The sequence below is a fragment of the Myotis daubentonii genome, chromosome 18, assembly GCF_963259705.1.
Source record: "Myotis daubentonii chromosome 18, mMyoDau2.1, whole genome shotgun sequence".
In the NCBI taxonomy this organism is placed as follows: Eukaryota; Metazoa; Chordata; class Mammalia; order Chiroptera; family Vespertilionidae; genus Myotis; species Myotis daubentonii.
In genome coordinates, this window is record NC_081857.1 from 10,819,389 (window position 1) to 10,837,340 (window position 17,952).

Here is a 17,952-nt window from a genome sequence, read left to right on the forward strand (position 1 = left end):
CTTCCCAGGGTGTCCCCGAAAATGCTTGAAACAAGTCTGACTTTACGAGCTGAGAGAGGCCAGCTTTTCACAGCTGCCAGTACGGTCGTGCCATCTGTCCCACGACAGGGGACAGATCAGGTGATCCCCCACAAATCCTTGCATTTTAAGGCACCCTCGCAGTGTTAGCTTTATTTCCAGAGCTGTACTGGGCTACCCTAGGGACCCCTTTCTCTGCCACAGACACTGGAACCTCCCACAAGCTGCGGTACTTTTTCAACTGTGAGAAGATGCTGCCACCTTGTGGCTGAAAGATGCCATGGCTCCAGTGACCATGTACCATGGCTCAGACTAGGACACTTTTTTTTTTTTTTTTAAATATATTTTATTGATTTTCCACAGAGAGGAAGGGAGAGGGACAGAGAGCCGGAAACATCGATGAGAGAGAAACATCGATCAGCTGCCTCCTGCACACCTCCTACTGGGGATGTGCCCGCAACCAAGGCACACGCCCTTCACCGAAACTGAACCTGGGACCCTTCAGTCCGCAGGCCGACGCTCTATCCACTGAGCCAAACCGGTCAGGGCAAGACTAGGACACTTTTTAAAGTGAAAGGGGGCACTTTTAATCATTGTGGTGGGGCAGCAGGTGTAAATAGAAACGATCTTAATTGTTCACATTAGGGGAATGATCATTTTTTAAATTTATTTTTTGAACTTTTCCTTCTTCAGAGCTGGCCATTCACCTTCCTGTGTAGCCAGACTGCTTCACGGTTCCTTTCTTTCCGCATCCGCATCCGTTCCGTGACTTCTGAGAGCTGCATCCCAGCCGGGAGCTGGTTGTTTTTGCGGGATGTTTCCAGAAGGTCCTTTAAATTCACGGTTATGTCTGTGGGTCAGCCTTTTCCTTTCTTGCTCCTCCTTCCTGCTTCCCTATTTTGTTCCAAACTTGAGGACTTGACCAGCAGGGGGTGCCGAGTACCAGTGGCACCGGCTGGCTCTGCTCACAGATCCCTGGCTGCCAGCACTTCCCTTGGTTTTCCTTTTCTGTTCCTCAGCTTACAGACAGCTGCTGGAGCCCGAGCTGCAGTGGCCAGGCACGGTGTCAGGAGGGTTTCCAGGGGCCTCACCACGCCATGGAAGGATGGCCACAGGCCATACATGAGCACACGGCTTTTTACCTGAGTCAGAAAACCCTGGCCGGGCCTCCAGTCCCCTGGCCGGTGCAGGGAGAGGTTTCTCCTTGGCCATGATGCCATGGCCTCCTCCTCCTCACACACCAGGAGCAACTCCCAGCTCTTCCCACGTGCTCTGAAAGGCTGCATCAGAGCATGAGCTTGGCTTGGCTTGTTTGGAGCCGCTATGTAAAGAACCCCAAGAAGAGAATTAGTCAGCTAGGGTTGAACCTCTGAGACAGAGACACGTGGTCCAGGAGCACACAGCGCACCAAGAGATCCCTCCCGGCCTCTTGGAGACACAGGACGCGGCACTGTGCGAGCAGCTGGCCATCACACCATAGCAGGAGCCACGACAGGGAGCCAGAAGTCAAGGCTGAAGACAGCATCCCCCCAACATTCAAATAAATGGGCACGTCCAATCCTGGAAATGTTTCTGGGGCTTTCTCCTCAGTCACCCCTTCCATCTCCTGCGAGGCATCTCGGAGGACGAACTGTAGGAAACATCTGGCAACAAACATAGAACTGTGCAACCAACTTATCCATTACCCTGAGGCCTGGGGGGTCATCTGTAGCCAAATCTCCAACATATTCCAAAAGGGAGCCGGCCAGCGTTCTATCGTTGCTTTGTGTCCGGCTGCGAGACTTGGGTGGTTGTATTTCTGAATTTGCTCCACCCCCAAAAGCTGCTCTTCCACCGGTTTTCCTGATAATAAAGATTTCCGTTCCCTATGGGACTCAGGAGCTGCCAACGAATAGGCAGCTCGGTTCTGGCGGCTCCTCAAGCTTCCTCGCCCTCACTGTTGGCCTTTTCCAGGCGTCTGCCGCTGTTCTCCTAGGCTCTGACTCTCCTCCTCACTGCCTTCCTTAGATTCCAGGTCCCAGGGGCTCTCTGAGCCGCCACTGTCCCCTGCGACCCCCTCGCCCACCCCTTCCTCCTCGTCCTGCCCATCACGGGCTCCCCGGCTTTGCTCTTCCTTGACGTTCATCTTCCCGTCTCAGTAAGAAAGCAAACACCTGTCAACCCTGTCCAGTCCGAAGCCACCGCTTAAGTCATCCGCTGACATATGCTTTGGTTTCTTAATATTTTCATCCTCGTCCTTTCCAAGAATTTTTCGGAGTCCTTCAGCCTCCAGCCTCTTGAGCTGCCTCTGGTCCTGCCCATCCTTTTCCGCTTCCACCGGTCGAGGGCTGTGCCTTCATTCAGAGCCAAGCTCCCGGCCCGTCATGTCATATGCACCCGGCCTGAGGTTCTCCTTTTATCTCCGACTCGGGTGCTCTGGGGGCCGGGAGAGACGGCTTCTTTCCGGTCTTGGTCCAGCTTCCCCAGAGCATCTGCTCCTTAAACTCGTCTCTCCCTCTTCTCTTGCGTTGGCTTCGCAGTGAGCGCTTCAATCAGTTCTTTGTGACCTTTATCAAGGTCTTCTAAGGAGCTCGCCGCCTCCAAAACGGGCCGCCATCAACTTGACTCGGTAGGAGAATGATGACATAAAACACAGGACAGTCACTTGAGGGGGATACAGTCAATTACAATAATAACGGTTGTTGCGAGACATGAAGAAACCTTGTACCGTTGTAGCGTGTATGAATCTTACCTGCATACCCAATTGTGCCAAAATAGTAACTTAAATTTTCTATAGCGAGACGTACTTTCTTTCTCAAGCCCCTGGACCCTGTGTGTCCTGCCCCCGGTGTGCTCCAGGGGCAGATCCTGGCAGTTCCGGGCAATTCAGTCTTGTCACGCCCTCCTGCCAGCGCTTGCTTTCCCAAGCCCTGTGCCTGGTAGTTTGCCATTATCTGCTCTCGCTGGCGCCCACCGGGATGCCCACTGACTCCTCCCCTCTTTGGTCATTGGTCCCTGCAGAACCTGTGTGCCCTCCGACCCTTAATGCAGAAGTTTCTAGTCTGTACGTCTAGTTTATGCAGTTGGCCCTTGAACAACACAAGTTTGAACTGCAAGGGTCCAATTATCCGTGGATTTTTTCTTTCTTTTCATTTTAAAATATATTTTTATTGTTGATAGTATTACAGATAACTCCCATCCCTCCCTCATTCTCCCCTCCTCCCAGCCCCTACCCCTCACAACTCCCCCACCACCACCACCAGGTCTTCACTACCCTCATGCCCTTGTCCATGGCTATGCGCATAAGTAGGTAAGTTATTTGGTTTATTGCTTCTCGTTCCCCCAACCCCACAACGAGGTGTGTCCGTCCGTCCCAGGCCTTCCTGCTTGGGATCTTATTTTGTTGGTCAATTCATTTTTTTCATTAAATTCCACAAATAAGTGAGATCATGTGATACTTGTCTTTCTCCATTTGGCTTATTTCACTTAGCATTTTCCAGGTCCTTCCAAGCTGTCCCAAAGGGTAAGAGGTCCCTCTTTTGGAATGTTTTCAGTAAGTATGTAATCCGCCCTCCGCAGCTGTGGGCTTCGTGAATCTGGTATTTTTGATCTGCCGTTGGGAATCCACGGGTGCGGAGGGCCGATGGCACTGGGCTACACCATTTTATAGGAGGGACTTGACAAGCACTCGTGGGTTCGGGTATCCAGCAGGGTCCCGGAACCAATCCCACACAGATACGGAGGGCCCACTGAAGTTTGGGGGGAGTCAAAAGGTATTCGCAGATTTTTGGCTGCGGGGTCTGCCCTCCTAGCCCCTGCGTTGTTCAAGGGTCAACTCATCATCAAATGCCTCCAGGCCGTGAGAGGTTGTTGTCTCAGCTGGACCTAGAGCCACTGCTGCTCATGGGGGGGCCTCGGCCACACCCGTGACTCCTGCAGGCTCTTCTCAGGAAGATGGCCCGGCCTTGCTCAGGAGGCCCGGGGTGGCGGGGGGGGGGGGGGGTTGCGGGGGGGACTCACAGGCACCCTCCTTCTGCCTCCGCAGCCCTGCCCAGCTCAGCGCACTTGATCACATTTCTGAGGTCAGGAAAACTGGTTCTGGCTGTTTATTTACCTTCAACGTGTTTGTCTTTGGCCTGTGCCTCAGCTTTTGAAATGGAAAGCCCATTATTTGATGATTTTATTATTTGGTTCTGCTGCACCACAGCCTCAGATGTAAACGACAACAGCACAAACCACAGTAAGCATGCAAACTCATTGGTGAATGTGCCCCAAAGCCCACCACCAAACACTAAGGAAAGCAAACCCCAGAACGGCACACGCGGCGTCATTATAACCGTGTCAACATTATCTGTGCTTTCCTACAAAACTGTAAGGCGACATTAAGCTAGATGATGTGTTGGTGAGGGGAGAATTTGGGTGACTTGGGGGAAAACACACACATTTCCTTTATGTTTGCTATATGTAAATAGCAGCCATGTTGTTTGAGAACAACAGTAGATTATTTTACCTCTAATAAGACAGATTCTCCCGAGTTCCTGTGCTTCCCACCTGGGCTCCCATCCGTCTCCACCTGGCTTCTTCCCTCCAGGGAAGCCTGCGCCCTCACAACCCCCGCAGGCCAGCCTCTGTGCCTTCTCTGTGCCTTCGCTGAGCCCAGTGGTTCTCAAACACCAGGAGGCCTGGGCCCCACCTCCAGAGTTTCTGATTCCCAAGGTCAGGGGCGGGGCCCGGGAATCTGCATTTCTAACAAGTTCCCAGGTGATGTTGTGGGCTCGATCCCCAGTAGGAGGCGTGCAGGAGGCAGCCGATCAATGATTCTCTCTCACCATTGATGTTTCTATCTCTCTCTCCCTCTCCCTTCCTCTCTGAAATCAATAAAAATATATTTAAAAAGGAAAAAGAAAAAAAAGAAAGAAAACGAAACAATGCATCGCTTAAGCCTTAGGGACAGATGCATATGTGGATAACACAAAGAAAAGCCAGGGCATGACCAAAATGTGGGCTGGGGTCACCTTCAGGGGAGGGGGAGAGAGGGTCAGGGAGGGCCCCAGAGGTGTCAGAGGAGCCGCTAACGCTCTCCTGAAGCGTGGGGGCAGGTGAGCGGGTGCCAGTGGTATTACTTTAACAGAACACATTACCCTTTAAAGCGAGCATCAACGCTCTCTCCGTCTATCTCCAGTCTATCTATACGTCATCGATCTATGTAGATATACATACTCATCTATGTGTATGTTTCCTAATTTCTAAAAATTAAATCCCTTTTTCCTATTCTTACACTTAGCGTTTCCTAGTAGTCTGTGGCCTTTTTTAATGGCTATAATAAATATCGCTGAGGGTATTCATTGAAATATTTTAAGATTTTCCTTCCTGTCTAAGTTATCTGTTTGGTTACAATCCTCCCGCCCCTTGCGCACCCCCCTCACCTCCCATGGTAAAGGCTCCTCTAAGATATCTGGTTGTCCTTGGCTGTCTCTTCACATTTTAAAGCCTGAGGCTGGGAGTTCTGTGAACTTGTACTCACCTTGCTTCAGCCTGGGGAGCTGGGGAGCCAGTGGTTACACGGGGGGGTGGGGACATCTAAGTGCCACTGAGGGTATATTTTCCTGGGACGATTCCATTTGTCAAGGGAAAAGGCCCTTCATTGTTTTTGCCTGGGAGTCTCGTTTGTTTGGGTTTGGTTTAGTGCAAGGGTCCCGGGTTCGATTTCAGTCAAGAGCACATGCTTGACTGTTTTATTGTCCTGGGAGGTTGGTACTCGGCTCCTGCATGCTTTGGGCAGCAGGGTTTCAGCAAATCCCTTCTTTCAAGCCCATGCCTCATCCTTGGGTTCACTCCAAGGGGCGTTTCCCAGACCCAAGTCCGCTGGGCTCGGCAGGGCCTGGCGACCCCTGCTCTGGCCTGTCTCCCCCAGTCACTCTCTCCTCCAGGCCCTGGGTTCTGCTCGCAGCTTCACCAGTTGTCACTCCTCCATCGGTCTCATTTACCCACCTCCCCCACATAATTATTAACTTCCCTCATCTGCTGAAAGCCTCTCTACTGGTCTCTTCACTGCTCAGAGTTCACAGTTTCACTCTTTATTGTTACTTAGAGGAGTCTATTATTACTTGAAGGGAGAGAAGAAAATGTGTATAGTAAACCCGTCATCTTTAATCAGGAGTTAGGTTACCTTTAAAATTAAAAAAATAAGAAGAAAAAGAACCCATGTTTATTGAACACTAACTAAGGGCCAGGCACTGGTCTGAGAGCGTCGCCTGCATTCTTTAATTAATCTCCACAAGGATCCTATGAGGCAAGTGCTCTTATTTCTCTTCCCTACTTTACAGATGAGGAAACTGGGAGACAAGACAATAAACATCTTGCCAAAGATGGAAGAGATAAGCAAGTGGTGGAACCAGGCAGCCCCAGTGCAGGAGCCATGTCCCTAGTCATCATGTGACACAGATAGATAGGTGACAGGTAGAGAGACATACCACCCGAGGTCCTATAATCAATGCGGCACGTGGAAGACTCACAGCTCTGTCCCAAAGTGAAAGAGTAACAATCAGCTCAGAATGAGAAATGAAAAAGCAGCCCCACCCTTAATCGGGTTGGGAGGACAGACACAGACAAAACCAGCCGCAAAATTAGCAGAAACGTTGCTTCTCTCACAGTCACGCTGCGGATGTGAAGTGTCACCAAGAATAAAGAGCCTCCCTCTGAGTGAGCACAGCTTTCTCACCAGAGATACTCCCAGGCTGCTCTGCTCTACCCATCTATTGCTGGGGAGACCCAACTGCTAACGGCCATCCGCTCATGACGGCATCCAATCCAGGGGTGGGCAAACTTTTTGACTCGAGGGCCACAATGGGTTCTTAAACTGGACCGGAGGGCCGGAACAAAAGCATGGATGGAGTGTTTGTGTGAACTAATATAAATTCCAAGTAAACATCATTACATAAAAGGGTACGGTCTTTTTTTTTGTTTTGTTTTATTCATTTCAAACGGGCCGGATCCGGCCCGCGGGCCGTAGTTTGCCCACGGCTGATCCAATCCCTCATTAGATCCCTGTGTCTTCATCCTGCATTGGAAACAGCAATGAACTCAGAACTGAACCCCACTTCCCTGAGACTTTCCTCAAAAATGTTCAGCAGGAATCACCTCAGGCTCTTCCCTCCTGTTGAGCCTCCTTCTGAAGATCCTTTGGAATGCCCGCCCTCCCTCCGCGCACTGAGTCCATCAATGTGATTTTGTCAGACGACAGGTGTGTGCCTGGTGGTCTTGGCTGCTTCTGCTTGGACGTAGATACGTGCGTTCTTAGAGATTCGTTCCTTTGGCTTAACTTCATGAGCTTAAGTGCCAGGGAGGGAAGGGCAGTGGTGGAGGGAGGCCAGGCATGGAAAACCCATGAAAAACCTTGGGAGAGAGGGGCTTCCTTGTGGGGAAGTGGGAGGTTAGGACTTGGAAGGCACATGTAGCTGCTTTGTATTTTGTTCTCTGGTTGGCTTAGTTCTCTCCTTTTAACCTTGTCTCTGGGCACCAAATGGTCTCAATTTTAGGAGGCAGTTTCCATCCTGCCTGCCTGAGGCAGTTGCAACTGCTGTTTCTGAACTGATAATGATCTCTAGCTTCTTGCCCTCCCGACCTTTGTACTTACTTTTTGTTTTATTTTTAATTTTTTGAGAAAGAGAGAGAGAGAGAGATCAATTGGTTGCCTCTCATAGGCCCTGGCAGGTGAACAAACCCGCAGCCTGGGTATGTGCCCCGACCAAGATTGAACCTGCCACCTTTTGTCACTTACTTTAGCCAGATGGGACTTCAGGACAACTGTGTCGCAGCTAAGAGAGAGGTGGTGTAGCCTTCATGCTCAGTGCCATGCGGAAGCTGCCCTAACCTAGTGGGGCTGAGAGGGGCTGTCCTAGCCTTGAGTGTGGTGCATGAGGGCCAGGAGGGCAGCCTCAGCCTTTGGTTGGAGGTCTAGTTAAAGAATTCTCAGTGCACTGGCAGCCAAAGATGAGGACAGACTAAGTTATTATGACTGTTCTTGTTGTTGTCATTCATATTGTTATTAATACTTCTACACGGTATTGTGATCCAACTTCTCTAAGCACCGCCCCTCTGATCTTTCTCCCCGGGGAGGTGTACTCAACACAAGTGATCAGTCTCTTATTTTCTAGTCGAAGAAAACGAAGCCCAGAGAAGCTGTGTTGCTTGCCTATGTTGGTGACAGAGCAGAGGTCTAAAATCAACATCCTTTGGCCCCAGGCAATGGTCACTCCCGTTTCTCACAACAGGAGAAAAGACTATTGAGCAGTGAGTGTTGAGGGATCCACCTGAGCCTGGCGTGTTGGGTTGTGGATATGTGTAAACCATTGGGGCTTAGTGGGTTACCGGGACTGGAAGCTGGTTCTTATTTCCATCTCCGATCCAGAACCTTCCTACTAATCTCGCCTCCAGAAGCCACCCAGCCCCAAACAAGAGACTGGAGCAATGCCCTGGGCTCAGGTTATGTAAGTGGAGCTGGGCGCTGCCACCTGTCTGGGTAGGAAGGGGTGGAGGAGGGCCCTGCCTCTGCCCTGGCCTCCCCGGGGAAGGGGGGGGGGAGTGTGGGCACAGGAATGCGGAGAGGCCACTCTGAGCCAGGCCAAGTGGGTCTTGCCTTGCAGCCAGCTCTGAACCGACGGGCTCAAACCAGTTTGTGGCTTAGCCTGCACTTCAGAATGGGGTGGTGGCTGCATTTTTCCCCATCTGCGCCCTAACCCAGGCTGTCCATTGAGAAGGAAGCGTGGATGACACAGGAGGCAGTAGGTCGGACAGATGTGCTTTAGGAAGGAGAGGGCGCTCAGGGCTGGAGGCTGCGTCTGCTCTCCGAGCACCGCCCCTGAAGTCAGCGCTCAGGCCCAGGCACCTTGGGTCTTTATCCTGAGTGTTCAAGGCATCAGTGCTTTTTAAACTCAGTTTCCCTCTCCAGAATCCCCTCTTTCTCCCTTTCATCCATTCCTCACATAGCAATCAGAGTGAGCTTTCGAAAACACAGCCCTGATCATGTCATTCCCCTGGCCTAAGACTCCCAACGGTCCCCTGCTAGGCATCAAGTCCAGTCCCTACAGCATGGCCTGCCAGGTTCTGCGTGCGCTACAGCAGCCCACAGCAGCCTCGCCTTGCCCCACTGTCCTCACTGCTCCCAAGCTAAGCTCACATTCTGTGGAAAGGGTTCTGTGCTTTCCTGCCTCAGGACCTTTGCACCTGCTATTTTCAATGCCTGGAATGCCCACTGTCTTTAGATCCTTCATATGTGAGCTCAGTATTTGCTTCAGAAAAGTCTACCCCAACATTAGAAAATACATCAGAAAAAAACATTTGCTAAGATAAGTGTCAGAGAGTTACTGCCTATGTTTTCTTCTAGGAGTTTTATGGTTTTGAGTCTTACACTTAGATCTTTAATCCATTAGGGGTTTATTCTTGTATATAGTATAAGAAGGTGGTCATTGTTAACCCATCGTTGTTTAGTAACATGCTATTTAGCCTCAATGTGTTCGTGTGCTTTTTAGTTTTTCTTGTAATTGATTTCTAGTTTTGTACCATTGTAGTTAGAGAAAATTCTTGATATGATTTCAATCTTCTTAAATTTATTGAGGCTTGTTTTGTGTTTTAACATATAATTTATCCTAGAAAATGTTTCATGTGCACTTAAAAAGAATGTACTAGTGTATTCTGCTGCTTTGGGCTGAAATGCTCTGAAAATATCAATTAAATCCATTCAGATAGTGTGTTATTTAAATTGCTATTTTCTGGTTGATTTTCTACCTAGAAGATTTATCCATTGATATCAATGGGGTGTTACAGTCCCTTACTATGACTGTATTATTATTGATGTCTCCCTTCATGTCTATCAATATTTGCTTTATATATTTAAGTGTTCCTATGTTGGGTTTTTACAAGGGTTATATCTTCTTGTAGGGTTGATTTCTTTACCATTATGTAATATCCTTCTTTGTCTCTCTCTTTTTTTATATATATATATATATTTTATTGATTTTTTACAGAGAGGAAGAGAGAGAGATAGTTAGAAACATCGATGAGAGAGAAACATCGATCAGCTGCCTCCTGCACATCTCCCACTGGGGATGTGCCCGCAACCCAGGTACATGCCCCTGACCGGAATCAAACCTGGGACCCCTCAGTCCGCAGGCCGACGCTCTATCCACTGAGCCAAACCGGTTTCGGCTTCTTTGTCTCTTATAACCTTTGTTTTAATGTCTATTTTGTCTTATATGAGTATTATTACCCCCAGCATTTTTTTGTGTGTTTCCATTTGTATGAAATATCTTTTCCCATCTCTTTATTTTCAGCCTGTGTGTCTGTCATTTTGAGATAGGTCTCTTGCAGACAACATATATATGGGTCTTATTTTCTTATTCATTCAGCAATCCTATGTCTTTTGATTGGAGCATTTAATCCATTTACATTTAAAATGATTATTAATAGGTATGCATTTATTACAACTTTATTCTTTTTAATTATTATTTTTTCTTTGATGAAGCCACAGAACTAACTCTTGCCAGCCTTGTTAGTCTGTGGCTGGACTTGAATAAGGAATCTAAACTCCACAGACTCTTGTATTTCATGGTTCTTCTACTTCCTTATTTTGGGATTTTTGTCTTTTTTATACTTTTCTGTAAAATCCTTTGAAAATAATTCCAGCTTTAACTCAGCGAAACCAAGGAGAAAATGAAGATAGCCTACACCTGGCCAAGGGCCCCTGGAGGACAGGAAGACAAAGGCCAGGCCTGGGGGTGTGGTGGCCACTTCATCAGATCAGTACAGAGTCATGTGAGGAGCTGGGACCACTGGTGGGGTCTGCCATTCTCCACACCTCCTGGGTTTTGTATGTACACGTGTCTGGAGGATGCTTTGTCTAATGGCCGACAGCAGCCCAGAGAGTTGGAACTTGAACAAGAGAATGCCGTATGGTCGTCAACGAGGCCATCCTACCAGGAGGCAACGCCAGCCTCAAGGTCTCCATCTTGCATCTAGGATCTTCGAGGCTATGCATAGAACCCAGCTCAATCTGTGCACTGCCCTGCTTCTCTTCTCCCCATCAGATTACATTCTCCTTTGGGCTGCTTACCATGCCTGTAACAGAATGAAATGCTCACTCTCTAACTCTATCTTAATTCCAGCCTACATTTTTCCATGGGCTTCAGGCAAGTAGCTTCCAGCTATAGATTTGATAATTATTAGAAGAATTCTACTGGAGGCTTGAGCTTTTGGTAAAGCTTTGCAGGAGCCCCAAGACAGACTAGGATCAGCAAGGGTAAATGGGAACAAAACAATTCAGGGATTTCGAACTCTTCCTTGGATTTCTGCTGGTGCCCAGATGTCACACACCTCTTGCTCTGCCATTCTCCCTTTTCTTGACATAAAAGAAGCCTGAATTCTAGGCTTTCTTAAGATGGATTAGTAGAAGCTTTAACTCCCTCTGTCTTCTGGAGCTGGTGCCTTCTAAGATCAATAAACCTTTCCTTACTCCAAACTCTGATGTTTTGGATATCGGCATTTTGAAATGTAGGGCACACAAACCTTGACTAGGTTACATGCCCCCTTCTCACGCACAGCCCTACAAGATGGGTCCAGTGAGAAGCCTGCCTTCTTCAAATCCTGCTGGATGCAGAGAAAACCAAGTGGCACTCACTGTGGCTCTTGATGAGGGAGCGACCAACTGTCAGAGATCCCTTCTTATCCCACCACAGTTCACCTCACATGCTCTCCCATTCCCTTCCCTCCTCAGCCTTGGAGAGAATGACAAGAATCCTTCCTTCTAGTTCAGCTGATTCTTCTATTTTCTTCTCCCCTCCCCAGAGCCCAGGTGTCATGGCTCCGCTTTCATTGTCCAGACCAAAGTACCAAGTCTGGTTGAGTTCCTCTGTATCCAGGGAGGTGGGGCACAGGGCAGGGCTGGAGCAAAGGAAAGGGACGGGCAATGATGCTAAAGGGGCAGAGAGGGGGGCACATTGATATGTTAATATACTACTTCTCTTTTAGTGGACTGAGAGTTTCCTACAGTGGCCCTCTCATGTCTTTGTTCCCAGTAGCTATTCCTTTCATGCACATGACTTTAGCCCTGTTTTTCTGCACTTAGTTCCAATTTGTGTGCAGGGTGTGTGTGTGTGTGTGTGTGTGTGTGTGTGTGTGTGAGTGTGTGTGTGTGCAGGGTGTATGTGTTGGGGTTGGGGGGTACCCACACCAGCAAGTAATTCTCAGACACCAGCTGGGTGTTGCAAAATTTAACTCAATTCTACCTGGAGATAGCGTCAGATTCCACAGGTTAAGGGCTCAGTTCTACAAGACTGTCACGCCCATGCTGCCTTCAGATACCAGTCACAAGCTTAGGTTGTTACCTGTGCTCTGAGCAACCAGCTAGAGACCGCAGGGTCCTATGACCCCTTGCATCTGTTTGATTCACTTTCTGGAGCAGCTCACAGGATGCAGGTTTATTATAAAAGGGTATAACTCAGGAACAGCCAGATGGAGGTGATGTATTGGGCAGGGTCTGTGGGAAGAGGGTAGAGCTTCCATGCCCTCTCCAGGCACACCACTCTCCCTGTACCTCCATGTGTTCACCAACTGGGAAACTCTCAAAATCCCATTCTTATGTTGTTGTAAATGACAGCTTTATTACACAGACATGTTTGATTAATAATTCATTGGCCATTGGTGATAGATTCAACCTCCATCCCTTCTCTCCTCCATGGAAGCTAGTTCGGTGCACTGAAGCTCCAACCCTCTGATCACTTGGTAGAGTCACCTGGCAACTAGTCCGCCCCCCTTCCCTCCCCCGCCAGCCCCCCCCCCCGCCCCCAGGTGATCTAAGGGCATTCTAGAAGTCACCCCATTAACATAACAAGGACACCTTTATCACCTCTACCACTTAAGAAATTCCAAGGGTTTTAGGAGCTCAGTGCCAGGAGCAGGTGGAAGACCAAATATATATCTTATTATAAATTACAATATCACAAGACCTAGCCATTTCTCCCACCCTTCCTGATAAAATCCTAATGGTTTTTCGCTTCTCTAAAGTGGTCAGAGGCGACCTCTGAAAATGGTTCGCTATCCACTTGACCCAGAAAACCCCACAAAATCATGCCAATCAGAAGGTTCAAAGCTGTGTGTTAACTTTAACAACACTTATGAAACTGCCCAGGCCATCAAGGGTATGCATACTTGCAGAGACACCGAGTATCTGAAGGATGTCACTTCATAGAAGCAATGTGCCATTTTGCCGTTACAATAATGGAGTTGGTAGGTGTGCCCAGGCCAAACAGGGGGGCTGGACACAAGATCGGTGGCCCAGAAAGAGTGTTGAATTTTTGCTGCACGTGCTCAAAAATGCAGAGTGTAATGCTGACCTTAAGGGTTTAGATGTAGATTCTCTGGTCGCTGAGCACATCCAGGTGAGCAAAACTTACAGAACTCATGGGCAGATTAACTCACACATGAGCTCTCCCTGCCACACGGAGAGAGAGGATCCTACTGAAAAAGAGCAGGTTGTTCCCAAACAGAAGAGGAGGTTGCACAGAAGAAAAAGATACCCCTGAAGAAACTGAAGAAACAAAAATATATGGCCCGGGAGTAAATTCAGCATAAAATAAATACTAACTATATCTCCAAACGGTCCAAACAATGGCTCTAATCTGTGAGCACAGGCCCTCCTTGCAAGAGTCATTCTTGATCAACTCGTCCTGAAACTGGCTGAACTTCACCTGACCCTTCCTCCAAAGCCCTGAAAACATTCCTCTCTCCTTCCCCGAGTTAGGAGGGAATTGAGGCTGTGCTCTTGGGGGAGGGGGGGGGTTGGGGGGTGGGGGGTGGGGGGCCCCCCTCTGGGGATGCCCCTTCAGAATGCACTCCTGGTGATAAAATGGTCCCGTCTGGGAGAGGGTCTTCTGTTTGTCCCCAGAAACATCTCCTGGGGGAAGAGAGGAAAGAACGATCATTCTGCAATTTGTGGAGGGACTTGAAAGAGTGTGCCAGGGAGGACGATCCTAGAATAGTGAAGGTGGGCCTAGCAGGTACCCTAGCTGGCCCAGGGCCCTCCCGGACCTGTCCCCGGGTGGATGGCCCCTCGCTTCCTCGAAGCTCACTGTGCCCACCTCTCACGCCAGCTGTGCTTGCTCGGCACCTCTGCTTCCCTGAGGAGCTGCAAGCACCTGCTGAGTTTTCCCGTTTAGATTTTGCCTTGGAAAGGTGATCAGCTGAAATAATTGAGATGAAGCGAGAAGCGGGGCACTGCACAGAGGAAGCCAGGCCTCTAGAAATGCTGGAGAGGACAGGTTTCAGTCCCAGAGTAGTGCGGATACAAGCCCTTGCTCTCTCTCCACATGGTTACCTGGCCCCGATCCTATCTCTTTCGGGGCAGGTGCAACATTCCTGGGTGTGAGGAGGGCCTTATCAGAGGGGAGCAGCAGAAGCTTGATAGGCAGGCCAGGGTCCAAAGTCAGCCCCGCGCTCGGTGCAGCCACACGCGTCTGGAGGACAAGGGCTTCCTCACCAATGCACTTCCTGTTCCTGCCTTCCCTGAATGGAATCCTAGCTTGTTTGCAGAGGGACGAGGTCACTAAGGCCAGGGTCCTATCAAAGGGCCTTTTGTCGCCTGAGCTAAACATTGGCTCATGGTTGCTTTCCTGCCTGGCCCCTCCAGAGGTGAGAGGCCACTCAGAGCCTCCAGTTTCGGTGTGTGGCTCTGAATGCAACGGTGCAGGAGGAGGAGGCTGGCCCAGTTCTGGGGAGAGGGACCCTGGGGCAGGCTGATGGGATGCCTCTGCTCAGCGCCTCCTGTCCAGCAATGACGGGTCCAGCTGGGCGCGTCGACAGGCTTGCCTTCCTCCAGGACAAAGGATTCTTACAGCTTTGCCTTCCTCCCTTATAAACTCAAGCCTGTTAATAGGATTCTTTTCCTCTCGCTTCTCAGGGGATGGAGGTGACCCTGCAGTCTCTCAAAGTGGAAGTGGCCCACACCACCGTCCTTTCTCTGCACATTCGCACTTTCCCGGAGAGCACAGGGTGGTCTCTGACCCCTGGAACATCCACCAAGTGGGACAGTTTTCACCTCTTTGAGAGAATGATTGAGACAGAACAATTTTAGAAAGTTTGTAGGACAGACAGAATTAATGCCCTGACACCACTTGTTAGCTGTGGAACTTAGGACAAGTCTTTTCTCCTCTTTATGCCTGTTTCCTCTCCTACAAAATGGCATGATACTGGAGTTGTGCGAGGACTAAACAGGATAAGGTGGGCAACGTGCCGAACTCTGGGTCTTGTATATATTAATTGCAGTCATGTTACCTAGAACTATTATTCTCATGATGGACCTCGGCACCTGACCCCAGAGTCTGCCCAATCTGTTCTCTGCTGCCCCTCAAGGCACATCAGCATGGTCTTGGGGTGAGGTTCTCTCTCTCTGTTTAGAAGGCTCCCCAGTATAATTCAAGGCCATGGGTAGAGACAATGTCCACACATTTGCTTGTCAAGCCTGACTACTAGGAGAACTACAAGGGACACCTGGTTATCTAACACCGGGTCCCCATATGAATGGATCATATTTGGAAAAATTAAAAAGAGGCAGCTGAGACGTGGTGGGTCAGACTTGTCTCACTTTTTGTTTGAGCTGTAGGAAAGATGAGCCTTTGTGGCATCCTGCACTCAATTTCACCATTTGTTTCCTTCCTTTAATTAACAAATATTCACTGAGTGCTTGCTGCTTGCTGGGAACTGTGCAATGTGTGGTCTCTGATCTTGTGGAACTTAGTCTAATGGAGGAGCAGACATTAATGTAATAGGTACGAGCAAGTGCTCTTAGGGGAAGAGATGACAAATTCCATTAACTGATGGGGTGACAAGCTCAGAGACGTGCAGGGGAGGCTGGAGGGATGGACTGGGGTTGTTTGTGATGGGACTTGAAGAGCTTGGAGTCCACGTTTAAGGTTTTGGTCTGTATCCCAAGAACAGTGGGGAAACCAGGCAGGTCATGACTATTTCAGCTTTCTAAAAAAAAAAACTCTTTCTTAAAATTTTTTATTTTAAAATAATTTTTGACTTTAAAATTTTTCTAAAATAGTGCAAAGTGTTCCCACATACTCTTCACCCGGGTCCCCCAAATGTTAGCATCTTACATAGCACACTTATTAAAACCACATGGGGATGTCCTTTTCTGGAGCAAAAGCCAACCTAGGATCTCACGTTGCATTTATAGTTCTTCAGTCTTTATCTTTCAAGACCATAGGGCTTGTGAAAAGTATGGACCAGTTATTTTGTACAATGTCTCCCAATGTGTGTTTGTCTGATGTTTCCTCTTTTTAAGTTCAGGCTGTGCATTTCTGCGATGTTGCATCCGTGTAGTGTGATAGGAGGTACGTGATGTCAACATGTGTCATAATTGGTGATGTTAACGTTTGATCACTTGTTCAACTTGTGCCTGTCAATTTTTTTCATTGCTAACATACTATCTTTTTTCCTTCTCAATGAGTAAGTATTTTCAGGAAGATACTTCAAGACTATGAAAATATCTTATTTCTCATCAAACTAATTAATTAATAGATGCACTAATTTTTGCATCTATTAATGACTCTTGCCTGACACAATTATTACTAATTTGCCAAATTGTGTTTATCTACTTCCACAACTCCTTCTACATTTATTGTTTAGAATTCTACTGTAATGAAGAACTGTTCCTCCATTTCATTATTTACTCAATTATTTATTTATATCAATATGGAATCATGTATATTTATTCTATGGGTCATTGTCCATGACTATCATTGGTTTTGTTACTCAGTTTATTCCTTATTTGGCTCTTAAGAGACTCTTTACTTTGACTCTTCTGTCCTTTTGACATTTATTAAAAATAAATAAGAAAATGAGAAAGGCTAGAAGAAACCCTGTGTTATTGGATTGGAATTGGAGGTACATTATTAATGATGTTCAATATGCAGGGTGTCCCCAAAACATGTATGCACACTTTCACAGCTGACAGCTCAATTGATGTTTCTCCCTTTTCAACCGGAGTAAGTTTTGAACAAAGGAAATTCATCTTAAAATGCTATTGGAAGTTTGAAAATGCAGTTGAAGTACAAACACTGCCTTTATAATTATTCACAATGTGTCTACATTTTGGGGGAAGGGGGGCGGGGACACAATTTAAAGCTGGTAACTCACTTAATTTTCACTCCTTTTCAGGTTTAACTGATTTGAAATAACGGATAAAGCCAGACTAAGCTTTGAACAAAGAAAATTTATCTACTAGACTTTTTTAATGGGATACATAAAAGATAAAGTTTATGGTACAAAAGAGGCAACAGTTAACTAATTGTGCTGACATGATTCTTGATGTTTGTGTTTCCATTGCTTTGCATTATCAGCAGTGTCTGGACAAGAACAACCATCAGTTTGTAAACAGATTGATGAAAAAATATATTCATTTCTGTAGATTCTTTTACATTTTGAAAATGAACTGTATGTTAATAAACACTGACTTTATAATCACTCAGAGGGTGTGTAGATTTTAGAAGGGGGATATAGATGAACATAGACAATGATATAGAAGCATGTGCATGTGACTAGACATCTATTTTCTAGCTCTGTCTGCTGAGAGGGCCTAGGAGGAATAGCACTCCAGTCCTATAGAGCAAATCTAGCAGCCAGATCTTGATTTCTAAGTATCATTTTATAACAAGAGAATCCAGAGTTCCTTGGATAATTGCAAGGTGAGGACAGAGAAAGAACAAATGGGCCAAAAAACATTTTCGTGGCAAAAATGAAGATAGTACCCAAAAAATGGTGGGGGCATAACAAAAGGAAAAAAGGGCCAATGGAAAGGGTCTCTCAAGAGCCAAATAGGGAATAAGCTGAACAACAAGATAAATGATAGTCATGGATATTAAGCCACAAATATACATTCTTCCATATGGATATAAATAA

The 17,952-nt window shown here is 47.6% G+C and overlaps 1 pseudogene; it reads right to left on the reverse strand.

Moving 5' to 3' along the window:
* Nucleotides 1-595: 595 nt before the first annotated feature.
* LOC132221091 (nucleolar protein 14-like) lies at nt 596-5,577 on the reverse strand (annotated as a pseudogene).
* Nucleotides 5,578-17,952: the final 12,375 nt, after the last annotated feature.